Source organism: Oncorhynchus keta, chromosome 37 (assembly GCF_023373465.1).
Source record: "Oncorhynchus keta strain PuntledgeMale-10-30-2019 chromosome 37, Oket_V2, whole genome shotgun sequence".
Taxonomy (NCBI): domain Eukaryota; kingdom Metazoa; phylum Chordata; class Actinopteri; order Salmoniformes; family Salmonidae; genus Oncorhynchus; species Oncorhynchus keta.
This window is the reverse complement of record NC_068457.1, coordinates 3,987,936-4,015,633: the sequence shown is the minus strand read 5'-3', so window position 1 is coordinate 4,015,633 and position 27,698 is coordinate 3,987,936. Positions and strand designations below refer to the sequence as shown.

Genomic DNA, 27,698 nt, shown 5'->3' with positions numbered 1-27,698 from the left:
AACTTGAAAGAAAACAAAAGGCTGATTGATACTGATCAGTGTGTGCGTTTTCTTTTTCATCAGACAATTTAGGCTCATGTTGAAGGATACCAGATTAGACTCATAATGAGGCTCACCATGTTGAAGGAGACCAGATTAGACTTGTGATCAGTGGTGGAAAAACTACCCAATTGTCATACTTGAGTGAAAGTATAGATACCTTCATAGAAAGTTACCCAGTAAAATACTACTTGAGTAAAAGTATTTGGTTTTAAATATACTTAAGTATCAAAAGTAAAAGTATGAATCATTTCAAATCCCTTATATTAAGCAAACCAGACGGCACCATTTTCTTGTTTTTTTATTTACGGATAGCCAGGGAAACACTCAGACATAATTTACAAACGAAGCATTTGTGTTTAGTGAGTCCGTCAGATCAGAGGCAGCAGGGATGACCAGGGATGTTCTGTTTAGTGAGTCCATCAGATCAGAGGCAGTAGGGAAGACCAGTGATGTTCTCTGTTTAGTGAGTCCGCCAGACCATAGGCATTAGGGATGACCAGGGATGTTCTCTTGATAAGTGCTGAATTGGACAATTTGTCTGTCCTGCTAAGCATTCAAAATGTAACTAGTACTTTTGGGTGTCAGCGAAAATGTAATAAAAAGTACATTATTTTCATTTAGAAATGTAGTGAAGTAAAAGTACAAGTTGTCAAAAATAAAAATAGTAAGTACAGATTCCCCAAAACAACTACTTCAGTAGTACTTGAAATAACTTTTACTTAAGTACTTTACACCACTGATACTGTGTTACAGCTGCCATCTCCCCCTCAATGTCATGAACTAGACCAGGTACTGTGTGACAGCTCCTGCTCATTGCCATAAAATTAGGTCCATAGCCCTCTCCTCCACGGTTTCCCCAACTTAAACTCACTTAGATGAGGTCCAAAGCCCTCTCCTCCACGGTTTCCCCAAACTAAACTCACTGAGATGAGGTCCAAGGAGGTGAAGTCTATTAGAGGTGGTTTGGTTAACCACATTAGTTACTTTGCCTAAAGACTTATTAGGTTCCCAAGCACTTTAATTTGGCATCCATGTTTCATGGAAAGAGACTAAGTTTAGCCCAGAGTGTACCAGGTGGACATTGGGTTTGATTCAGACCCTGCCAGTGTGCCAAGTGGACATTGGGTTTGATTCAGACCCTGCCAGCATGGCCAGAAATGTATTCCGAGGTCAGTAACTTATAACCATGAAACCACCACAGACCTTTCATGCATGACTAAAAACACCTAAGTATTCGATTTACTGCCATGGTCTAGTATGTCACTGCATCAGACACCATTCACAATGCTGGCTGAGGTACGAGTAAAACATGACATATTATTTCCTAACCATTCACAATGCTGGCTGAGGTACGAGTAAAACATGACATATTATTTCCTAACCATTCACAATGCTGGCTGAGGTACGAGTAAAACATGACATATTATTTCCTAACCATTCACAATGCTGGCTGAGGTACGAGTAAAACATGACATATTATTTCCTAACCATTCACAATGCTGGCTGAGGTACGAGTAAAACATGACATATTATTTCTAACCATTCACAATGCTGGCTGAGGTACGAGTAAAACATGACATATTATTTCTAACCATTCACAATGCTGGCTGAGGTACGAGTAAAACATGACATATTATTTCTAACCATTCACAATGCTGGCTGAGGTACGAGTAAAACATGACATATTATTTCTAACCATTCACAATGCTGGCTGAGGTACGAGTAAAACATGACATATTATTTCCTAACCATTCACAATGCTGGCTGAGGTACGAGTAAAACATGACATATTATTTCCTAACCATTCACAATGCTGACTGAGGTACGAGTAAAACATGACATATTATTTCCTAACTGTAAAAAACTCCCCACTCCTTAATCAACTAGTCTCCCACTGTTTAACCAGAATAACATGAGTGTTGATAGGGCATTTTCACTTTAGATGAATTGCGTGCCCATAGTGAACTGCCTCCTACTCTGTCCCAGATGCTAATATATGCATAGTATTATTACTATTGGATAGAAAACACTCTGAAGTTTCCAAAACTGTTTGAATTATGTCTGTGAGTATAACATAACTCATAGGGCAGGCAAACTTCCAAACAGGAAGTGGAAATTCTGGGGCTGGTTGATTTTCCACTCATCGCCTATTCACATCCCAGTAAGATATGGATCTGTTCGCACTTCTTAAGACACACTGACACTGTCGAACAATCACAGTGTTAGAGAGGAGAACTGGAATCAACAGGATTCTGGGGGCCATCTCTCTAACAAAGACTTCCTTTTCCTGTCATTTCATCCCTGTGTTTGTTCATAAAAGTGAGGGGTGTGTCTGGCCTCTGGCTGCTGATGTGTTTTCCGGGAAAGGGTGGGGCTTTACAGGAGTGCTGGTCGTCCTGAGCTGTCTGATTGTGGGAGCCATATTCCTGATACACCATGGACCCCCGAGAAGGCTAAAGAGGGGAACCTGACCCATAGTTTAGACGATGAGGATTTTATATTAACCAAGCATGTGGGATCCCTTAATCTGGATAAACAGGGAAGAAATTGAGATATTTGTGTTTGGTTTTGGTTTTAACACCTGTGTATAGGAGGGTGCCAGTGTACCTGTGTAATGGGGGAGGGTGTCGGTATGGGGATTATATGATAACCATCTTGGGACAGTTTGGGATTGGAGAAGAGGGTATTCTTATAGCATAGGGGATCCCACAAAGGTGGATAGGTTTTCCATGATATGGGGAAAACCTGGGAGCACTGTTGAACTCTGTAAAGGTGATGAAATCCTACTAACCATTAGGTCCATTAAGCTTTCTGATGCAGGAACCTATACCCTCAGTCTGGAAAGGGATGGGGCTGACACGATGGGTGTGTTCTCTGTAAAAGTGCTGCCGAGGCCACAGCGGTCCCAGACAAACCAGAGCCAGACCCAGAAACACTCCTCCACCACTCCAGGCCCAACACTGCCTCCACCAACCAAAATACCAAACCCTATCCAGGTTATTAATGTTAAGGATATCACAGATAGCGACCAATTGGGTACTAAAACTGGATATGACGGTAGGGAAAATATGTGGATGGCATACATGCGATATACTGCCAAGACATTACAAAGGAAGGACTGCGTTATTTGTGGCCATACTAGGCTTTTATTGGCTACTCATCCATTTGCCTTGGGAAAGGGGGAAGGATGGAGGTATATACTGGAAAGTTTTACCATGTTAAACCCAACTCCACCCTTTGTAAGACTCTGCCTCTAGTGTTCCCGGAAGTCCCTCCTCAAAAGGCTCCCATGGGGTGTTAAGGCGTACGGAGGTAACTACAGTTGCATCACTGGTACATGTAGGGGTTTTGACTATGGGCGGTTGCCTGCAACAGATTGTAATAGTAACATAACCAATAATGCCACCTGGCCAGTGAAAGGCTTGAATCAAACTAAGGGTGTTGCTGATGTATGGTGGATGTGTGGCCCAAACAGGCATTTAACACCTGTCCTGAGAGGTAACACCTGACCTGAGGGTACGTATGCTTTAGCCAGTCTGATAATACCACTAACCATTATTGAAGTTACAGCTAATCAGCTCCTGGGATCTACTAGAAAAGCACCAGTGATGTTCACCCGTACTTCAGATACAGTGGGGCAAAAAAGTATTTTGTCAGCCACCATTTGTGCAAGTTCTCCCACTTAAAAAGATGAGAGGCCTGTAATTTTCATCAGAGGTACACTTCAACTATGACAGACAAAATGAGGAAAAACAATCCAGAAAATCACATTGTAGGATTTTTAATTAATTTATTTGCAAATTATGGTGGAAAATAAGTATGTATTTATCCTGATACCAGATTTGATTGACGCAACCCTAACACCTCATGGTCGGAGATGTTAGCCAGCTAGGCTAATGCTAACTAACCGCTAACTGAATAATAACAACACCGTAAATATTAAATTAAAATCGAATAACTAACTAGACGATAGAAGTGGGTTTAAAACACAGTGGCTAATATACACTAAAGCGTCTAAAGAGCTTTATTGGTTCGTCTATTTTGTCTAGCAAGCTACCGAGGTGTCTGACAAACTGTTGCTGCTGTTGAAAGAAACGTTCCGTCCACTAGATTATACGCCACACCAGCAACATTGCCTTACATTCCCAGACCGCCAGCTGTTGACTGGAGTGGGTAACGCAGTCGAGTAAAATGTATATTTTATTAACAGACACGTTAAAGTGTAGGAAGCATGAATTTTTGGTCCCGGGGATAGAACTGTATAAAGTTGAAATTACATCATAAAATCCACCTTTTACATCGTACATTAACAATTTATGTTTTAGTAACTACATTTGTTGGTTTGGTGTCAAATAAGCCTCTCTTTATATGTTATTTGCCGAATCTCAGTTTTCCATGTGGGTTTTATGCTAAAGTTCCCTCTTTCAAGTTGGTAGATAACTGGAAAATCAAATCAAATGTTATTGGTCATGTATACATGGTTAGCAGATGTTAATGCAAGTGTAGCGAAATGCTTGTGCTTCTATTTCTGACATTGCAGTAATATCTAACAAGTAATCTAACAATTCCCCAACAACTACCTATACATACAAATCTAAAGGGGTGAATGAGAATATGTACATATAAGCATATGGATGAGCGATGGCCGAGTGGCAATGGCGGACTGGCCGTAAGGAGCACCAGGACATTTCCCCGTGGCCTGAGGGTCGTTTTGACCTGAGGGCCGTTTTGGCTTGAGGGCCGTTTTGGCTTGAGGGTCGTTTTGGCCTGCTGTGAATAATCAACTTGACCAGAGATAATATAGCAAGCAGGAATGAGTTGATGGAGAATCCATGCATCAGGCGCGACTCTCACTCTCGCTGCAGTGTCCCTGCGCAGAAATTACATCACTCCGCGACGCACATAGCAACTACCGATAAGATTTTAGACAAGTCACACTGCAAAATGGACGGTCAGAAAATGAAATATGGAGCAGAGAGGGAGAGAATAAAAAAAGAGAAAGGCCCTTGCCACAGACGCAGCTAAATGCTTCAAAATAAGCGACATATTTGCCAGTAAGGGACCAGGTCATTCAGAAACACACACACTGATACACACACACACGACACCCAGCATGGCTAGCTAAGTAGCCTAGCTAATAATAGTGACACAGCGGCCGGGAGGCTAAACAGTTTGCACTTCTTACGTCTTCATGGAGGAATTATATCATAGCAATGAGTGCAACATAGCGATCAGAATATGACATTGAAGGCAAAATGTTTCAACTGCCGTAATTCCCGGACTATAAACCGCTACTTTATTCCCAGGCTTTGAACCTCGCGGTTTATACAATGATGCGGCTAATTTATGGATTTTTCCCGCTTTCAAAAAAACTGAGCACCGTCACATAATGTGACGTAAATCGAGTGCGCTCAAACTTCCCATCATTCTGATTACGGTAGTAATTTGTCACCCTCATCATGGCAAAGACACGGAGAAATGCATATGATGCAGCTTTCAAGTTGAAGGCATCGATCTGGCTGTTGGAAAAGGAATGAGTCGATGATAAGACGTTGGAAACAGCAGCGTGAGGAACTGACTCAGTGCAAAAAGACAACAAAAGCTTTCAGAGGGAAGAAAAGCAGATGGCCCAAAGTATTTGCAGCCACTCGACATCAGTGTAAATCGTGCATTTAAGGTGGCGCTCCGTGTTCAGTGGGAGGCTTGGATGACAAGTGGGGAGAAATCCTTCACTAAAATGGGCCGCATGCAAAGAGCAACTTATGGTCAAGTCTGCCAGTGGGTCCTGACAGCGTGGAGCATTGTCAAAAAATCCACTATCATCAACGGGTTTCGAAAGGCTGGACTGCTGCGTGTTGTTGAGGGCAGTTCAGCGGGGAATTTGCCTCCGGATGAAAGTGATGAGAGCGACAATGAAAACGATCCAACATCGGATGAAGCAATTCTGAGGCTATTCAACTCCGACACCGAAGGAGATGATTCAGTGGTTTCAGTGCACAGGAGGAGGAAGATGGTGACCAATGACTTTCTTGGTAGGCTACTGTTTAATTTTTGTTACAAGCCGTGTTTCGTTAAAGCCTATTTATTTTTGTTACAAGCCGTGTTTCATTTAAAGGCTGTGTAAAGTTCATTTGTTTCAATGTACCGGTAGACGTGTGGCTTATTTATGTACAAAATACATATTTTTTTAATAATTCAGTGGGTGCGGTTTATATTCAGGTGCGCTTAATAGTCCATACATTACGGTAATAGTAAAACCAAGAATATGGACTTGCCACATAAGCTGGGGAAAGTGTACATACACTGTACAGCGAAACAGACTACAGCAACGTAACCATAATACATCCATGAACGTAACCCAGTAGCCTGTGTGACACAGCACAGGAAATGACAAAGATCATTAACACCATTAGTACCAGCATTACAAGGTGCAGAAGGAAGCAGCAGCAGCACTAGAGCTTCAGGTGCTCCTGCAGAACTGGAGATGGTGGTCAGTTCAGAGTCAGACTCAGAGCAGGAACCTTCAGGAACAACTTCAGAGCACAAACCTAAACATGTAGGCTATGATTTTAGATTAATATGAGCTTTATTTCTGAGATGATCAGTGGGACTGTAATCAGGCATACAATCGATGACTGCACATGTAATACAAGTTTAAATTGAGGTTATTTACAATGTTAATCTAATTTTTGTCACGCCTGCTCCCACTCTTCCTCCCTCTGGCGCTTGAGGGCGCCAGACTCCCCAACATTACGCACTCAAGCCACTTTCAGTACACACACCTGCCTTTCCCCGTCACGCACATCAGCGCTCATTGGACTCACGTGGACTCAATTACTTGTGTAATTTCCTTCCCTATAACTGCCTGTTTCCTAGCTCTGTTCCCTGCTTCGGGATTGTTTGTCATATGGCCTTGTTTATCCGTGTGCTGACGCTGTTCCTGTGCGTATTCTTTGTCCATTCCAGAATAAATGGTTGACTCCCCGTACCTGCTTCTCCTGTCGGGCATCGGTTCTTACAATTCTGCAGAGCAACTAGATGTGCAGAGTTAGAGCGAGAGAGGTTCAGAGCCCAGTATAGGGAAAATAGAAAGGGACATTGAAAGCAATGAAAATCCATTTGATTATTTTGCCTGTCCTCAGTCCAAGGATTTTGACTTATTATTTCAGTATCACCCAAAACAAACCCCTCAAAGTCATTCCCAATATACTCCACTCCAAAGATGGCACAAACAGAAAATGGCTGACATACTTTTAAGTAACTCCCTCCTTGTTCTGCTCAGTATGTCTTGTCATTTGCAAAACCTTCAGCCAGTGATAGGGCATTTGTCAAAGGAGGCATGCAGGCCTGGAAACATGCCCATCAGAGAATGCATGTTCCTACATGCGAGAAGCAAGACTCATTGAGAGAGTGCAGAAGCCTTTTTCCTCAGAGCCAGCAAAGCAGACATCCATACCCTTCTGAGTGAGTCAGTTCAACGAGACCAGGTCAGAAAGAGGAGGCAGGTCATAGATGAACTGGCACAGAGAGACAGGAAACACAGGGACAAATACACCTGTTTTCAGCATATGGTTACCTCTCTCTCTCCCTCTATCGCTTCTTTAACGAGCAGCTATTTCGTTGTCATTCCACTAGAGACCTGTTTTCAGCATATTAAGTCTCCAGTCAATAACCGGTGCACTGTAATTATCCCTCTACATCCTATACACATACAGACATTTCAGTCACGTGTGCATAAGGGAGAGGGGGTGTCTGATGTCTGCAGGTCAATGCAACTGAGAAATTTGATCCTTGTAATTATTCTCTGTGAATATCAGCAGTGGTAATGATTGTGAAATATTTTGTTCATTTCATGAGAGCATGAATGAATCATTTCTGAACAACCATTTTTTATTTAATGTCTTAAGAGTATCTTATCAACTTTATTTAATAGGTGATGTTTCATTATAGAGAACATAACAATACATTACATCTAAGTAGCTGAATATTATTTTGGACTAACAGTCAAACAGTTTGAAGGGCACAACTCCTGATATTCTGGTTAAACAGTGAGAGACTTGATTAGTTGATTATGGACTAACAGTTTGAAGGACACAACTCCTGTTATTCTGGTTAAACAGTGAGAGACCAGTTGATAAAGGAGTGTTTTTTTGTTTTACAATTAGGAAATAATATGTCATGTTTTACTCGTACCTCAGCCAGCATTGTGAATGGTGTCTGATGCAGTGACTTACTAGACCATGGCAGAAATCTAATACTTAGGTGTTTTTAGTCATGCATGAAAGGTCTGTGGTGGTTCTATGGTTATAAGTTAAGGACCTTGGAATACATTTCTGGCCATACTGGCAGGGTCTGAATCAAACCCAATGTTAAGAGGGGAAGATTGGTAAAGAGGGTGATGATTATTGTTGTTCTACTGCCTGATTGTTATGCAACAAAACTGTTTACAAAAGCTTTGTTAAATCAGCACAACAGCTTTCAGCTGTGCTAACATAATTGCAAAAGGGTTTTCTAATGTTTAATTAGCCTTTTAAAATTATAAACCTGGATTGTTAACACAATGTGCCATTGGAACAAAGGATTGATGTTATAATGGGCCTCTGTACACCTATGTAGATATTCCATAAAAATAATCAGTTTCCAAAATAGTCATTTACAACATTAACAATGTCTAGACTGTATTTCTTCAAATATTTTAATGGACAAAAATGGATCTTTCAAAAGCAAGGACATTTCTAATGTGACCCCAATCTTTTGAACAGGTGTATCTAAATGATGTATGCTGATTGTTACCCTGTAGGAGCAGTATAGACCTAGTCTATTCCATTATAAATAATGATGTATTGTTACCATGTTGGACAGTATAGACCTAGTATGTTCATTTATACATCTACATGATGTATTGTTACACCATGTAGGAGCAGTATAGACCTAGTATGTTCATTATATACATCTACATGATGTATTGTTACACCATGGGACAAAAACCTAGTATTTCATTATATACATCTAAATGATGTATTGTTACCCCATGTAGGAGCAGTATAGACCTAGTATGTTCATTATATACATCTACATGATGTATTGTTACACCATATAGGAGCAGTATAGACCTAGTCTGTTCATTATATACATCTACATGATGTATTGTTACACCATGTTGGAGCAGTATAGACCTAGTCTGTTCATTATATACATCTACATGTATTGTTACACCATGTAGGAACAGTATAGACCTACAGTAGCTAGCTACTTATTTAGATTTAGTATGACTTAAATGAAACTGCCTTAAATGTTCTGTAGTAAACATTTTCTTTTTCGCACTAATCCATCAATGCATTCTTGTTTTTGTATGTCTCAATATAATAGTATTATTTAATTAAATCCATTTAAAATAATCTTTGTCTGAAAATAAAATATGATCCCCAACTGCGTTTCCCCTCCAGTCAGCAGACGACGATGTGCGTCTTTCAGGCGAAGCTGCCAACGTGACGTATAATCTAGTGGACGGTTCTTCAGAAACAGCTCGTCAACCACCTCTGTAGCTTGCTAGCCAACATAGCCAAAAGATTCAAGCTATTTAGACGCTTTCGATGTATATTAGCTACTGTGTTTTAGACACACTTCTGTCGTATCTATTTGTTAATTAACCTATTTAATTTAATATTACGTTATTTTGTTTTAGTCAGCTATAGTAGCTGGCTGGTTAAGTTAGCATTAGCCTAGTCGCTAATGATAGCGAGCAAACATCCCCGACCATGAGCTCCCTAAACTACTCTCCTCTGGTTAAAGGAGAGGGGGTCTGCTGGACGGAGAAAGAGGGTCTGTGGCAGATCATTGTTGTGAAAGAGGAGAAGGAAGAGGAGGATGTTACAGTAAAACAAGTAGAGGGTGAGTCTGTTACAGTGAAAGAAGAAGAGAAAGACGTTTCAGTGAAAGAAGAGGATGTTACAGTAAAAGAAGAGGAGGATGCAGTTTTTGGAGTGAAGAAGGAAGGGGAGATTACTGTCGCATTGAAAGATGAAGAGGAGCAGATAGGGTATCTGATTAACACCAGTAAGTACCGCCTTAAATGTGTTTTTAACTTTGGATATTCGGAGTTGGCTCGTCAATACCTCTTCAACGGAGGGCCCTGGGATGACAACTGATATGTCTAGAATCAGACGACGTAGAGAACAAGCTACCCCTTGTTTTCTCCATTTAGTTTCCACAAAGTGACTTAACATATATATTTGAGAAGGGTCTGTCCGCTGGCCGCAGACTGGGGGGCACGGCTGGTAGTGATTTTAATGTAGTGATGTTTTACTACACACCGTGCCCCCCAATAGTGCCATGCGAGAGTTGGGTTGGCTACACCAAAGATTATGGATATACTGACAAGATGTCTCTCTGCCCTAACATTTTGTTGTTGACCAAATTCAACATTTTCCACATTGGGGTGATAATTGTTTCAACTTGGATACAACCTACTGTAGTCTACTGGCATGACCTAGAGAGATACAACCTACTGTATCCTACTGGCATGACCTAGAGAGATACAACCTACTGTAGTCTACTGGCATGACCTAGAGAGTTACAACCTACTGTAACCTACTGGCATGACCTACAGAGTTACAACCACTGGTATGCAAGCATTTCTAAACTTTTTTCTCTCACTTTTATGGGGTAATGTGATGTCATTATGAGTTATTGTCTGTAGATTGATCATTAATAAATGTTTGTATATGTAATATAATGTAATAAATAATCAATTTCAGAATAGAATGTAATGTGTTAAAAGGAAGGGGTCTGAATGCACTGTATGTTCTAGGGTGTCCCAGATAACAAAAACATACTGTTCTCTTTCTACCAATTGATTGGTTGAAATGTTATGACGTGTATTTTTCCATATAGACACACCCTCTGTGTTTAATCAAATCAACTGTGTGTGTTTAATCAAATCAACTGTGTGTGTTGAATCAAATCAACTGTGTGTGTTGAATCAAATCAACTGTATGTGTTGAATCAAATCAACTGTATGTGTTGAATCAAATCAACTGTATGTGTTGAATCAAATCAACTGTATGTGTTGAATCAAATCAACTGTATGTGTTGAATCAAATCATCTGTATGTGTTGAATCAAATCAACTGTATGTGTTGAATCAAATCAACTGTTTTTAATCAAATCAACTGTATGTCAAATCAACTGTTGATTCAAATCAAATCTGTTTGATTCAAATCAACTGCGGAACTTGTTATGTTATGACGTGTATTTTTCCACATAGAACCATATAGAACTTGAACTGAAATGATGCTTCAAGCGGTTGATTAAATAATTAACACAAATGACTTGAAGAAGCCAGAGATCAATATAACTATAATAAAATAACCAACCGACCTGCTGCTGGCCTTCCTAAATTCTGACATTATGCTCATGAAGTTTCCGGTAAAATCGGCAAACCATTTCCATTTAGAGAGCCAATTTATCTGACCATTTCTACCGATCTGTGTGCCAGTTATGAACAAGTTACAACACCTGTTTGGCCCCGCCACTTCCTGGGTCGGTGAAGAGCAGTATTACATTTAAGGAATATGTCCGAGTCTCACGCTCATCACCTGTGGAAGGCGGGGCTTCCAGGGAGCGGTGGATTTAATAATATGTTGTACCTAGTTTCCCTCCTTCAGGGAACAGTAGTTATAGTCATAATGTTACGCTTGTCATAATGATGAACTTCAACTTAAATACTGGATCTAGCTGTCAGACAGTTTTTTTGTATTCAGATCTCAAATGCTCTCTAACTACGTAACATTTAGTGTCTCCTTATGTTACGCCGGGAAAACAGTTTTCATGGACACAGAAATCCTAAATCATTTCAGAGTTTGCTAAATCCAATGGTTGTAACCGAGAGTCACCTTAACTTTATTGACAACACCCAAATGGATACTGTCATAAACGCGGTTTTTCAATAATTACACATAATTCTTAATAGTGTAGCTGTTTTGTTACAGTCACATGTTCAACTATCATCAGTTGATCCAGGAAATACTTTTCTGAATGCCAGTTACATGACAAACATCACGACATGCCACAACAACCAAAGTGCTTCTTCATTCATTACTCTGGTAAAGACAGTTATGCCGTGCTCCACGTTGGATCCAACATGCCTAACACATTGATGTTTATAATGTTATCATCTGCTTGATTTACAGTAGCGTCTCGTTAGTCTGTTTGGAAATGGAGATACTTTGCTCATAAGAACACACAGCTATTTTCCTCTATTCAGGACATTTAGAATGACAACCCATTACAGAGTAGCCTAGTGGGATTATTCACAAAATTATCTGGTTATGAAATGTAATGACAGACATTTTAACTTCCATGTTTCACCTGAAATATTAAATAATTTATAATCCTAGGTCTATGTTATTGTTAGGTCGAGTAATGGGTCCTACAGTAGGTCTATGTTATTGTTAGGTGACGTTATGGCTGATGTTAAAGCTAGCCAAAGAGCATTTTACTGGTTAAGTTTTTTAAGTATATAGCAGTTGATTTGCGACAAAAACACAAACATATTAGCCAGGACATTCAAGCGAGCCTTACAATTATAATCCAAAAGTAGTGTGAAATGTACTCATATTCAACCTGGAAATGGAGGCTATTTTTGCTGTCAGCCTATGAGAACTCCCCTGAGTTTTCCCCCACGGTGGTGAATTAGGGAATAGACCCAGAGCTTAATGTGAGTTACCTTAAGTAGCACTCCTGACCTTGCAAGGTATATTTAGAATACATTGTGAAAAACTAAAATCTTTGCTCACCATTTTTGCTCCAGGCAGATATACTACATCCATAACTATCGGTTTCCTCATTAGCAGGGAGGTGTTTCTGCATTCAAATTGTTTGTGCATTGCACTTTTGCTGCAATTTTAGCAAACACAGAAATGGGCCTAAGTTGGAGACCAATAGTTGTCTGGCACACTGTTTAGGATTTCAACAACTTGAATAACTTATTTCTAAGTCGCTCGAGCGTCTGCTAAATGACTTAAATGTAAATGTAAATGTAGTTACCACAAGACAAAATATGACTTGTTGCTAACTTGACTGTCTTCATTGTCAAATAATTTAACAGACGTCAATTGTTGTAGAACTCATGGGTATGCTCTGGGCATCATCTTTTACCTCAAATAAACAGTGGATTTCTGCTGTTGTGGGCCTTTAAAACTTCTTGATGCACCCATCCCTTTTGCGGGATCATTTGTCAACATCTGCTAAATTGCAGAGCGCCAAATTCAAATTAAATTACTAAAAATATTTAATTTTCATGAAATCACAAGTGCGATTATAGCAAAACACAGCTTAGGTGGTGGTTAATCCACCTGGCGTGTCAGATTTCAATAAAGCTTTTCGGCGAAAGCATACCAAGCGTTTATGTAAGGACATCTCTCTCATTAGACAAAATATTACAAACAGCTAGCAGCCAAGTAGATTGGTCACGAAAGTCAGAAAAGCAATATATTAAATCGCTTACCTTTGATGATCTTCGGATGTTTGCACTCACGAGACTCCCAGTTACACAATAAATGTTCCTTTTATTCCATGAAGATTATTTTTATATCCAAAATTCCTCCATTTGTTTGGCGCGTTATGTTCAGAAATCCACAGGCTCGAGCAGTCACGACATCGCAAAATTCCAAATAGTATCTGTAATGTTCACAGAAACATGTCAAACGTTTTTTATAATCAATAAGTTGTTTTTACAATATATAATTGATCATATTTCAACCGGGACTGTAGCTTCTTCAATAGGAGAGAGAGAGAAAATGGCTGCTCCAAGCTGTTGCGCATGCAAAACTCACCCAGCTATACACTGATGTGATGTGATCTTTCTCGCTCATTTTTCAAAATAAAAGCCCGAAACTATGTCCAAAGACTGTTCACAACATGGGGAAACCATAGGAAAAGGAATCTGGTTTATATCCCTTTAAATGGAGGGAAGGCATTCAATGGAACATGGAGCTTTCAAAATAGAAGCCACTTCCTGGTTGAATTTTCCTCATGTTTCTGCCTGCAATATCAGTTCTGTTGTACTCACAGACAACATTTTGACAGTTTTGGAAACTTTAGAGTGTTTTCTATCCTAATCTGACAATTATATGCATATTCTAGATTCTGGCCCTGAGAAATAGGCAGTTTAATTTGGGTATGTTTTTCCATCCAAAAATCAAAATACTGCCCCCTACACTCAACAGGTTAACCATCTGTCTGACTTTGTCATTCACACAGGAGAGAGATGGGACTATCGTGGATCCTCTGTGGAGCCTCAACAACATCATGATGCTGACTCGGCAGAGAAGAGTCTCTCCAGATCAGAACACCTCAAAAAACAGCAGAGACCCACAGGGAAGAAATCACACTGCTGCTCTGACTGTGGGAAAAGATTAAACTCTTCATCAGACCTTACAAGACATCGAATAATTCTTACTGGAGAGAAATGTTATGGCTTTGATCAATTTGTGAAGAGTTTTACTGGGTCAAGCTGTCTCACTATTCATCAGCGAATACACACAGGAGAGAAATCATACAGCTGTGATCAATGTGGAAAGGGTTTCGGCACATCTCACTGTCTGACAAAACACCAGAGAACACACAGGAGAGAAATCGTATAGCTGTGATCAACGTGGGAAGAGTTTTACTCATTCAACCAGCCTGATATCACACCAGAGAACACACACAGGAGCTGTATAGCTTATAGCTGTAATCAATGTGGGAAGAGTTTTGCTTCATCTGGCCTTCTGACTGTACACCAGAGAATACACACAGGAGAGAAACCATATAGCTGTGATCAATGTGGGAGAAGTTTTACTCAGCTAAGCAGCCTGGTATCTCACCAGAGAACTCACACAGGAGAGATACCTCATAGCTGTAATCAACGTGGGAAGAGATACTCTGATAAAAGATCTCTGATCAATCATCAGAAAATACATGTTTCATGATATCAATTAAATAATGTAGAATGTTTTTAATATTGTTGAAGTATTTTAGTCATGTCACAATATAGAATGTTTTAACATTGTAGGAGCAGTATTCTAATGATGTCACAATGTAGAATGTTTTAACATTGTAGGAGCAGTATTTTAAGGAATGTCAGAATGTAGAATCCTAAACGTTTGCTCTGAATTGAAATAGTACTATTTATGAGATTTAACAAAAAATATATAATTGGAGCTATTCCCATTTAGCTAAATGTAATTGAAAAGATGTTAAACTGAAAGTGAAAGTTGATAAGATGTCTTCAGGTCTTTTTTTCAATGACTTGAAAACAACTTAAATTCAATGTACTTGCAGCCTATACACATGGACGCAGTATAATAAATTGGTCTATAATCAATTTTATTAACAATCTTACATCACTCCAGCATTTCTTCACATCCAAGTGCCAATTGTCTTTATTCCACAACTGAAGAAGCATGATGCAAATCACCTCATATTTCAAACATCCAGCCTGACAAAATATACATTTTTTATCAGTCCATGTTTACAAAGGGGTGTCCATTTGCTTTTGATATTTCATATTTACAATTCATGTAACATTTAGTAATCATGCAACCAAATTACTATTTTTTTGTGTACAATTATATTGGAATTGTTATCCTGCTTTTAGAATAGCAGGGATCATTCTCAGATGTTCCAACCCAAATGTACTAGAACATTAGGGACTGGGCCCCGATCCAACAACATGCTTATCGAGATATTGCAGGAGTTTGCTCTTGAAATCAGACATAACTAATACAATTTGATTTGAGTTTTGTTTGGGCTCGTTCCAAGGGGATGAGAGTTCTAGAAGCTAGTGAGTTCTACGATTATATAGGAAGAAAAGGAGACACCATGTTTATATTGCAGAAGGTGAAGCATTGTAGTAGATTATGATGTGAAATGGAAGTTGGTGTTCTGTTGGTGGTGAGCAAACTTGACCAACAAAAATATAGGATATATGTGTTGTCTTAAGGGGGAAGGTGTTACAGTCTTTGGTTTTTCCATTTATGTTTTGAGGTTGGACTTTAGAACATAAAGCTTATCAGCACGTAGGGTGCACTGATTGGTGTCACCTCGTTAGTCAGTATGTGTTACACCTGTGCTAGCTTGTCCATCTCGTTAGTGGGAAGGTGTTTCACCTGAGCTGGTCCAGGTTCTATTTAAGAGTGTCTGGCCCAGTGCTCCAGTGGTCTTGATAGATGTGGAGAGTCAACACCTTTAGTTGCTCCACCTTTTTGGATTTACTTCCTGTTTATAAGTTTGAGGTGGTGGGACGGGTGCGCCATCGTCCGTGAGGAGATGGCGCAAAGTACATCTGGACCGTCGGTTCCGGGGATTGGACTGGTCAACACGGTGCGCTTTTCTTGGCGGGGAAAAGAGATGGAGCCTTGGGGGAGAGAAACCTTCGGGAGGAACATCCTAATGGGTCACCTAAAATTGAAGGTTAAAGATGTTCTATGCCTTCAGGGGAACCCAATGGAGAAGGGGTTTGATGTAACCCTATATTTGGAAGAAAAACACAATGAGATTATGAAGACGGTGACGGAAGGGAAAGAAGAAGGTCCCCTGTGTCATTACACGGTGACCAGCCTGGCAAGAAACAACTTCAGGGTGGTCACCGTAACCATGTACAATCCGCACGTGAAGGACGAAGAAGTGAGGGCCTTTCTGGGGAGGTACATGGACAATGTCTCCTCAGCGAGGTACCTCAGGGACTCCCTGGGTTTCTGGAATGGGAAGAGAGGTTTCCAGGCGTTACTCAGGGAGTCCCCGAAGAGTGTGGATGGCTACCTCCATCCTCCGGCAATGTTCTCCCTGGGGGCTGACAGGGGAACCCTATACTATGCACATCAGCCTCCGTTCTGCAGGCGTTGTATGGCCTACGGCCATACCCTGGCCTCGTGCAGTAACAAGAAATGTCGGTTTTGTGGGTCGGAAGAGCACGAGGCCAGGGAGTGTGACGAGCCCAAGGCTTGCCACAGGTGTGGCTCCAGAGAACACCTGTGGCGTGATTGCCCGGCTCGTCACAGATCATACGCGTCTGCAGCTGGGGGAGCGGGGGATGGGGGGAGAAAAGAAAGGACGCGTGCGGATTGTACGGATGGCACAGGGAAAAGAAGGCAAGAGAAGAGGATGGAAAGAAGGAAGAAATTAGAAGAAAGAGGCGGGAAGAAGAGGAGAAGGAAAAGAAGGCAGAAGAACGTAAAGGAGCGGTGCAGGGGACAGTGGTGCGAGAAGGAGTGGAAGAGGGAACGGGGACAGTGACGGAGAAGGAGGGAGGAGTGGAGGTGGGAGGGGGAGGGGGGGGGAGGAGATGGGGGAAGATGGGGGACAGCCTGCCAGGCTTCCTCGAGGTCGAAATGAGAGATTTGGTGGAGGAGTTAGCGGGGATGGGACGGTGTGTCTCCCCGCTACCTCCTTCACCAAAGAAGAAAGGGATGAAGAGGGGAGCTTGGCAGGAAGTGAGAGGGAGGGGGTGTGGAGGGGGAGGGGGGCTAAGAGAGTGGGGGGGGTAATTTGTCCTCCCGGTTTGCCTCAGCCCCTTGCAATTTAGTGGATGACTCCAGTGAGGGGTCAGTGGGCTGTTTGCTAGAGGGATCCCAACTCCTGTTTGAGGAGATGGGGTCCCCTACATGCAGCCCCGAGGCAAACAGGGAGGGGGATGGTGGGTGGGGGGAGGGAGGGAGGACCCAACACACTGCCTGGGTCATGGGTTGGGATGGAGGAGGGGGGGCGTCAGGAGAGCAGAGGACGTCCCCGCCGGTGGAGATGGACCAGGGGAGCATCGGGTGAGTCTCCTGTTTTTTCTTTGGTTTTTATTTTTTTATTTGTTGTTAATAATTAAATGAATAGTTCTGTTTCTTTTTTTAGTCTAAATGTTAGGGGTTAAGGAATAATGTTAAAAGGAGGGCGGTTTTTGTTATTTAGAGGGTGTGGGGTTTGATTTCTGTTTTTTACAGGAGGTTCACCTGAGGGATGGTGGGGATGTGTGTAGATTAAAGAGGGAGTGGGATAAGGGGGAATCTTTTTGGGGCATAGGAGGGGTGCACTCAACAGGAGTAGGGATTTTGTGTGGGCATATAGAGGTTAAAATAGAGAACACTTTTGTAATAATGCAGGGTAGAGTTTTGGGGATAGATGTTGAGTTTAGAGAAGCTAGATATAGGTTAATTGGGGTGTATGGGCCACAGGTGGCGGCAGACAGGAGGGAGATGGTGGACTGTCTGGCGCCCCTGTGTGTTACAAACAGGCACTTGGTGATAGGAGGAGACTTTAATATAGATTTAGGGGTAGCCGGTGACAGCAGTGCAGGTGCCATCTCTGGGCTAATGGCTTGCCATGGTCTGGTTGATGGTGGCCTGCACACTACTCCGGCAATGGTCGGTCCTACATGGCGCAACTCCAGCGCGGAGGCTCGACTACATTTTTGTATCCAGGTCTTTGGGTCAGTTGTCTGGGCGGCTGTTGCCTGTTTTCTTCACGGATCACGACGGGGTGTTCCTGCAGGTGGGGTTGCCAGTCTGCCTCTTCGGTAGGGGGTACTGGAAGTTAGATCGGGATATACTGGAGGAGCAGGCTTTCGTTGACGCATTTTTGTTTCTTTCGGAGGCTTGACGGCCTCCGGTCCATGTGCGAGGGGGTGTTAGAGTGGTGGGATTTAGTTAAGGTGAGGATTAGGGCTTTTATAATAGGATATTGTAGAAGGAAAAAAAGGGAGGAAAGGATCATATCCAAAGGTTAATTGAACTCGAGTACGAGGCAGGCAACCTCGGAGGGTCGATTGACTGGGAGAGATCTGCTGCACTAAAGGCCCAGCTCAGGGAGCTGCAGGAGCAGAAGGCTCGAGCTTTCCTGGAGCGTGCGCATAGTGGCTTTCTAGAACATAATGAGACTTGTTCCGCTATGTTCTTTAAGTCGGTTAGGGCCAGGCAGAGTAGGAAGGTAATGCATGGAGTTAGGGAAGAAAAAGGTAGTATAGTAAGTAAACCAGAGGAAATGGTCAGGGTGACAACTGATCATTTCCAAGGTTTATTTAAGGAAAGGGAAATAGATGTAGAGCAGGGAAACGTGTTTTAGAACACTTGTCCCGGCGGTTGCCAGAGGACATTAGAGACGTGATGGAGGCCCAGATCTCACTAGAAGAGGTTGAGAGCGCTCTTAGGAGGATGGGAAAAGGGAAGGTGCCTGGGATGGATGGGCTGCCGGCTGAGTTTTACCTCAAGTTTTGGGGTATACTTGGACCAGTGGTTCTCGAAGTCTTGAAGGCCATCCTTGAGACGGGGGTCCCGGGGGATCAGTGGCTGTTGGTGTGCTGTCACTTCTTTATAAGAAGGGGGAAGCAACTGACCTTGGCAACTGGGGGCCATTGACCATGCTGTGCGTAGATTACAAGATTCTTGCAAAGGTTTTAGCAGACCGGTTGCGCACAGCCCTTCCCTACGTCGTCCACGAGGATCAGACGTGCGGGGTAGAGGGCCGCTCTATTAGAAGGAACCTACAGTTGATCAGGGATTCCATCGCTTGGGTTGAAGATAGAGGGCTGCCTTTAATGGTAGCAGCGCTAGATCAGGCGAAAGCTTTTGATCGCGTGAATAGATCTTTTCTATTCAGGGTGTTAGGTAGATTAGGATTTGGGGAGAAGTTTATAGGATGGATCCGTACTTTATATGTCGGAGCGGGGTGTCGAGTTAGTGTAAATAGTCACTTAGGTGACGTTTTGACCTCTCGTCTGTGGTCAGGCAGGGATGAGAGGCTAGAGAGAGGCGTAGGGAGAGCAAAGGGAACGGATAAGGACAGGTTTCTGCTCTGGCTTCTCATGAGTCTCTTTAAAAAGGGACTGTGGGAAGCCAGGAAGAATTTAGTCAAGACAGGGAGAGATTGGGGTGTGGAAGGGATAGTGAGAAGGGTGGAAGGTGATTTGAGGGGAGGATGAAGAGGGAGGAGAGGAAGTGGGGGAAGCATGCGGCACGGGAGAGGTGGAAAGGGGGTTTAGGGCTGGAAGTGTTAGAGTGAGTTTGGTAAGGGGAGATAGGGAAAGGGTTAGGTATTGGTTAGGTATGACGGGGAGGGACGATGCTCCCCTGAGGTTTGTTTTTGTTTGGTGTTTGGTGATTTGGTTTTGTAAATATAAGTAATTAAGAATGAATGAGAGATATGATTTTGTAAAGTGTGAATGGTATTGATTGTAAATAAATTATTTTAACCACCTTTTTGGTTTGCTTCCTGTCTTTGAGTTTGGTGTGGGTTTTTCTTTTGTTTGCCTCTTCTTGGGCAGATTTGGTGGGTCTCATGGTGGGTGTCTTTTAGGTCCCAGTTGTTGTTACTAGTCAACTTTCAGTGGACACCCCCAGAGTCTTTTAGAACTCCTTTAAAAACAAGCTTATATTTTAGGTTGGATATTAAATCCAATTGTTCATATTTTAATCAATGGCATTTCCTTAGAATGGTCAAGAGTTGTTGTTCTGTTTTTTATCCTTGTGTTTGCATAGTTTTTTCTTGTGAAGCCATTGTGTTAGATCCATGTTTGAAATGTGCTGTGAAAATAAAGCTTGATTTGAACATATTGTGAAACAGATTAACCTAATGACCGGCCAATCAACAAACTCTTGGTCCATCTTAGTATGAAAAACAGAATCGATTACACCTTTCCAGCCTGCTGAAGGAGTGGTAAACACCACCCCCGGCTCTACCAGGGGCTTGAGGTGGTCTCCCACAGCTCTGCTTATGTCATGTTCTGTGGCCTTGCTGTTCCATTTCTTGACTGCCCCTGCAACACAGAAAGAAACACATTTAGTAATTAAATAAAACACTCAAGGTAAATAATATGGAGCATCTGTGGCCTCAGTTACACCTGGCGCCTAAATGTGATTTCTGTCATCGGATCACTCCAAGCTGCATTAGGTCTGGATGCACAAAACTCTCAATGTGCTCGCATTAGGTTTAGATCTGCCAGGATGGGCGTTGTGTTCGGAATTTGAGTCTGGCATCCGAATATGCATAAGCAATGTAAGAGATGTGGGGAAAAGTACATTTGACACAAATGACCTTGATAATAACAAAGAACAACTAAGGGGACATAAATATTTACCATCTAAACCATGTGTGACCTCTCACCTCTCTGGCTGTAGAAGTGTTCCTCCTAACCAGTCCCTCAACAGCTCTCTGACTGAGCTCCACCCTCACTGGGTCTTCAGAGGAGAGGAAGGCTGAGGAGGAAGGATGAATGGATCAGTCAGTCAATAAAGTTTAGAGCTGCTGTCTATGCTGTCTGACAAAATCACTATTTTAGGAGTTCATTAAAGTAAATAAGGCTTTATGACTGGTGAATACCAACTATCAATCACTTAGATCATGAATTTTCAGGTAGAGATACATCCTTGGGACGTCCCTAGCCTGTTGAAGTTGACATTTAAAATGGTTACGGTAGGGGTTAAGGTTAGGGTTTAGGGTAGAGATGTCCTAAGAATTCCAGATAGCATTGACCATTGTGCATTCTTCTGTCTCTTTTACATAGCAGGTGTAAAGTAAACAGACAAGACAAGTAGACCCGCAATGCATGATGGTCACTGTAGTTCAATTATACATGCAGTGGATGATGGAACATATTTCCTTTTTTTCTTCCTTTATTTAAATTGACAAGTCAGTGTTATTTACAATGAAGGCCTAGGAACAATGTGATTGTCAGCCCTAACAATCCATTCTAGCACCACTAGGAACAGTACCTTCCTAGACCCAATACCCATGTAAACATAGCTTACTGGCAGATCAATGAGGTCAGATCCCAATACCCATGTAAACATAGCTTACTGACAGATCAATGAGGTCAGATCCCAATACCCATGTATTGCGAACAGGTCGATTGTAGCGGCAGTCATTTCGATGGTGACATACTTTACAGTTATTTCGACTGCGGTGGTTATTGGAGTCGTGGTTTCCTGGAAGAAACCGTTGTTGTACATTATCTTTCAACGCTCCAATACTTGATAAAGATCAAACCTGTGTAGGACATTTGGGAATTAAACTTTAATTAACCTGAAAGCGTTGCTTCATAGTAGAAACACCTTGGTTGGTAGCATGTGGAAAGACCCACCTCATTGGTTAATATTCACTGTAGTAGAAACATCTGTTGGGTTGGTAGAATATAGAAGTAGGTTAAGTTCATACTTATTATAAATAGGTTGCAGTTGTCTGACTATTATATTATTATTTAATGAAATAAATGTAAAAATGCACTTTTTGATTGGAAATAAAATAAACATTTATCTGCGTTTCCCACTCCAGTCACCAGATGGCGATGTGCGTCTTTCAGGCGACGCTGCCAGTGTGACGTATAATCTAGTGGACGGGATGCTACTTCAACAACAACAGCTAGTCAGACACCTCCATAGCTTTCTAGCCGAAACTTTCAAGCTGTTCAGACTGCTAATACTACCTCGCTAACATCTCCGACCATGTCACGGCTTTCTTCCTGGGAAGGAGAGGCGGCCCAAGACGCAGCGTGGTTATAGTTCATGGTTCTTTAATCAGAAAACTCAAACATGAACAAACTACAAAACGTGAAAACCGTAACAGTCCTAACTGGTGCATAAAACACAAAGACAGGAAACAATCACCCACAAAATACCCCAAAGAATATGGCTGCCTAAATATGGTTCCCAATCAGAGACAACGATAAACACCTGCCTCTGATTGAGAACCACTCTAGGCAACCATAGACTTACCTAGACAACTAAACTGAACACAACCCCATTAATCTAATAAACCCATAGACAAGACGAAACACAATAAATCACCCATGTCACACCCTGGCCTAACCAAAATAATAAAGATAACTAAGGCCAGGGCGTGACAGACCATAAGTTCACTAAACTACTCTCCTCCTGCTAAAGAAGATGTGGTCTGCTGGACGGAGAAAGAAACTCTAGGGCTGAACATTGTCGTGAAAGAGGAGAAGGAAGAGGAGGATGTCACAGTAAAACAAGTAGAGGGTGAGGCTGTTACAGAGAAAGAAGAAGAGAAAGACGTGACAGTGAAAGAAGAGGAAGACGGGTTCAGAGTGAAAGAGGAGGAGGATGTTACAGTAAAAGAGAGGTAGGAAGATAAAGAGGAGGATGCAGTTTTTGGAGTGAAGGAGATAACTGTCACATTGAAGGAGGAGAAGTAAGAACAGACGGAGGAGACAGGTGATCTGATTAAAACCAGTAAGTACTGTGTTAAAAACAGGAGCACAAACTATTGTTGAACTGATGCTTGGTTTTAAAGCAGAATTCTACTGAATGTTTATGCTTGAATATGTTATTATTTAATGTCGGAATTGGTAACAACACTGTAAGATGTGTATACCACCAACGAGCGGGTTACCAACAAAAACTTAACAATGGATTAGCAAATTCACAACTTTAATGTCACTCAGAATTGACAAACAAGATATAAATGACAGGGGATGTGTGTTGCTATAGTAACCCGTGGGGGGTGATGTGTGTTGCTATAGTAACCCGTGGGGGTTGATGTGTGTTGCTATAGTAACCTGTGGTCTCTCTGTTTAACTAAATATTCTGTTTGTCTTTTGGCAGGAGAGAGACCAGACTCTGACAGCGGGAAGAGTTCCTCAGAGGAAACAGACCCGGAGACACCTAACCAATACCACTGCTCCCACGGTGGAAAGAGTTTTAGGTGGTTAGGGAGCCTGAAAATGCACGAGAGAATACATACAGGAAAAAAGCCCTCCCTCTGTGGAAATAATTTTACTCAGTTAGTGGCCCTAGTTGGGCATGAGAGAACGCACACAGGAGAGAAGCCTTATCACTGCTCCCACTGTGGAAAGCATTTTAGGTGGTTAGTGAGCCTGAAAACGCATGAGAGAATACACACAGGAGAAAAGCCTTTCCAATGTTCCCAGTGTGAAAATTGTTTTAGGTGGTCAGGGAGTCTGAAAAAGCATGAGAGAAAACATACAGGAGAAAAGCCTTTCCAACATACTAATACACAGGAGGAGAAGACATACCACTGCTCTCATTGTCAAAAGACATTGGAAATAGAAAAGGTGTTTAAAACGCTGAAGTCCACTCTAGAAGTGAATGGAGGCAAAGAGGGTAAGGAGTGGAAGAGATGGGTGAGAAGCTGTACAGAGAATGGATAGAAGGCGGGGCCATCGCGTCCTCTACTGGTCTCCCGACAGCAGGCGAACCAGGTCTCATTCTGGAATTGTTGAAACGAAAAACACAGAAAACATTCAAAATGGAAACAAGGTGGGGAACCCACCAAAGGGAAGTTAACGGAGCTTATGGAAAAAGCTAAACTAAAAGAGAAGATTGGGCTGGCGATGTTGGAAAAGATGAAGAAAATGTGTTCCGATACCACTCCATCCACACCCATTCCGGCTAGATTATACCCAGAGCTGCCCACCTCTCCAGCACCCCCTCCATACGAGGGATCAAAGATGATGGCTCCAGTTATGGATGTTTCGGCAACCATAAATTATCAACAGCGGGCCCTGGAAAACAAGGGTCAGACATGGGTGCCAGTATCTCAAGACCGAACAAGGGAAGTTAACGCGTTGGTAGAGACAGTTGAGTCAACTAAAGGAGCAACAGAGACCCGCACCCACAGTGCTAGGACTAGCGGACCTGGGTCCTCCCTATATTCAGGCATCCCGCCAGCTGGCAGAAGAACATGATGAGCTGTTGATAAGAGGAAAAGAGGAAGTCTACTTACTGAACGGAGAATTCCGTGGAGATGTGACCGAGTATGGACAAGGGCCTGCACATAACACTTGCAGCAAGAAGGGGGAAACTCTAGGCGCCCGCATGATGCCCCTTCGACAGCAATCAGGGGGAGGAAATCCCATAGACAAACCCTGGGCACATCGCGATCTCCAGACATTGGTAAATGCATTACCTCAGCCAGAGGACTCTGGGTGTAGGTGGGTGACTGCCATCGAAGAACTGACACTGGGAGATGTGGTGGCTGTGATGAACAGAAGCACGGGCGAGCAAGAATGTCAAGGTGTGTTGACGGAGGCAGGTATGACGGGTCAATATTCCGCACAAACACGATTTGACTTATATAGAACGGATATATGGGAAGCCGTCTGCCGCAAATATCCTACTAAGTCACGTCCACAGCTGATGAAGAACCTGAAGCTAGATGCAGAGACTGTGCCAGTCTATATGAAGAAGGCTAAAACACTGTGGCGGGAAGCATGGAATTGCGAACCTGACAAAGACGGATTTCACACCCTGTTCTTGGAGCAATGTATGCAGGGGCTCCCTGAACATGTCCGAGCTGAATGCAATAAAGTGGTGGGACTCACCAGCGAGACGGTCGGTAAATTCACTCAAGTAGCTGAGCATCATGTGGAAAGATACAGAGAAGGGAAAGAAAAGAGGAAGAAGAACTGAAACAACTTCACAAGAAGGTGCTAAAAAAACAACTCCAGGAAGACAGGCCGGGGAGGCAGATGCCACTCACCAGCACCCCACACTCACAATCTGAGACAGATCCACCAAAGGGGGACGCAGTGGCTGCTGTGGTGCAAACTATGGCTGGGCTCATGGCACCCCAAAGAAATGCATACTCCGGATTTGGGGGTCAACCCACGGGATGGCCACCTGGAGGGACACCAACTGCCTGTTTCAATTGCGGAGATCCGATTCATTGGGCAAGAAATTGCCCACAACCCATTATGGCCGGCCCACCTCCAGGACGGGGATATGGGGGAAGTTATGGACACGCAAGAGGGCGGGGTCAATGGGGTCCTCCAAGGGGCAGAGGTCAATGGGGAACACCAAGAAGCAGAGGGGGATGGCAGGGACAACATGGAGGAGGAAGAGGATATGCGGGTTCCTACCCACAACCCTACCCACAAGCACCAGGAAGCAATGTTAACCCCGACGTTCCCAATGCGTCCCTCATTCCCAGCATGGCATGGCTGGGGGAGAACCAGGGATTGCATCGGGACCCTCAAAATGATCAATGAAGCTGCCTAGAGACCCCAAACAACTCCAGTGCCACCATCTTCACATTTCCACCCAGTGAAGAACCAGTAGTTAATTGTTTAATTGGAGGAAAACAACAATGTATGCTAATTGACACAGGATGCACCTGGTCCTCTGTTCAAGCATCATACCCCCTTACCAACAAAACACAAGCTTTCTCGGGGGTCTCGGGAACAATTATGAGAAAGCCATTTACAATACCACTGGATGTTTACTGGGAGGATCAGAAGGTCACTGGGAGGATCAGAAAGTTTGTAGATCTTTTCAAATGTGGAAGCCGTGGATTCAAACACTTCATGCCTACTACCCACCTGAGGACCCGCCACATCTTACCATGAACTACTCCAGGGAAAAGGATGGTATATATGATGAAGCATGGTATGAGGACATGTCTGACAGATGACCCATAGTACTCAGTCATCATTTATATGTCCTTAAAGAAGGTGTGGCCGCAGACTGCAGTATGATGGATGGTGATGTGGACCTCAGAGACAAGTGGTTCACAGTGGATTCAGACTCCACATATTACATTGATGGTTGGGTTTGGGTACAAGGCACGTTCTCTTGGCCCTGCTGTTAAGAAGACTGAAGCACTGACATGGACTGAAACCAACCTTCCTAATGTTTCCACTGCTCACATGGGTGAAACACCAGTATGGAGAATTACGCTTAACGAGGCCGACACCTCCATTCCTGAGGTTGTCAGAAGAGCCAGATTTCACGGAAGAGAAATGACAGACCACACGGATAACGAAAACATGCTTTCCAGGGTTCCTGAAAGGCTTTGGACAACTAGCCCGGAAGACCGGTGGATGGGACTGGTGGATATGGTTGTGATATTGGTTGACGATGACACTCCTACACGCATTCCTATTTACCGGCCTCAATACCCATTGAGTGAGGAAAAGGTGAAAGGGATTGAACCTACCATTGCTGGGTTGTTGAATAGCAAGGTACTGTTCCACACAACGTCACCCTGGAACACGCCGATCTTACCTGTCAAAAAAGAGAGCACGGGAAAGTGGAGGATGGTTCAAGATTTCAGACCTATCAACGATGTCACCGTACCTGATGTGAGGCTGGTTCCCGATCCCTACCTGGCTCTCCAGAACATCTCACCAGCCCAAGACTGGTTCTCAGTCATTGACTTAGCCAATGCTTTCTTCTGCATTCCACTCCATGAAGACTCACAATCTCTGTTTGCTTTTACCTTTCAAAATCAATGCCTTACTTACTCGAGACTGCCACAGGGGTACAGAGACTCCCCGGGAATTTTTAATTCTGTCCTTAAGGAGCACCTGGAAGATCTCCCCTTACCTGAGGGGGTTACCCTTCTCCAATATGTTGATGACCTGTTGCTAGCGGCACATACCGCTGAGACCTGTCTCCAGGCAACTGAACTCCTACTCAAGCACGTGGCAGATAAAGGATATACGGTCAAACGTGAAAAAGTGCAATGCTGCAGGAGAACTGTACAATTCCTGGGGAGGGTGCTCTCAGGACAAGGACAGGCGGTGTCATCAGCCCAGAGGACTTCTATTCTTGAGCACCCTAAACCCATCAATGTGCAACACTTGCAGTCCTTTCTGGGCCTCACTGGGTACAGCAGGACTCATGTGCCCGAATACAGCTTGAAAGTGGAACCACT

General features: G+C 42.9%; 1 protein-coding gene across 2 annotated transcripts in view; it reads left to right on the top strand.

Moving 5' to 3' along the window:
- The window catches only part of LOC118370084 (zinc finger protein 883-like), a 151,955-nt gene that overhangs the window by 27,490 nt on the left and 96,767 nt on the right, over positions 1 to 27,698 (top strand). The window lies entirely within an intron of this gene.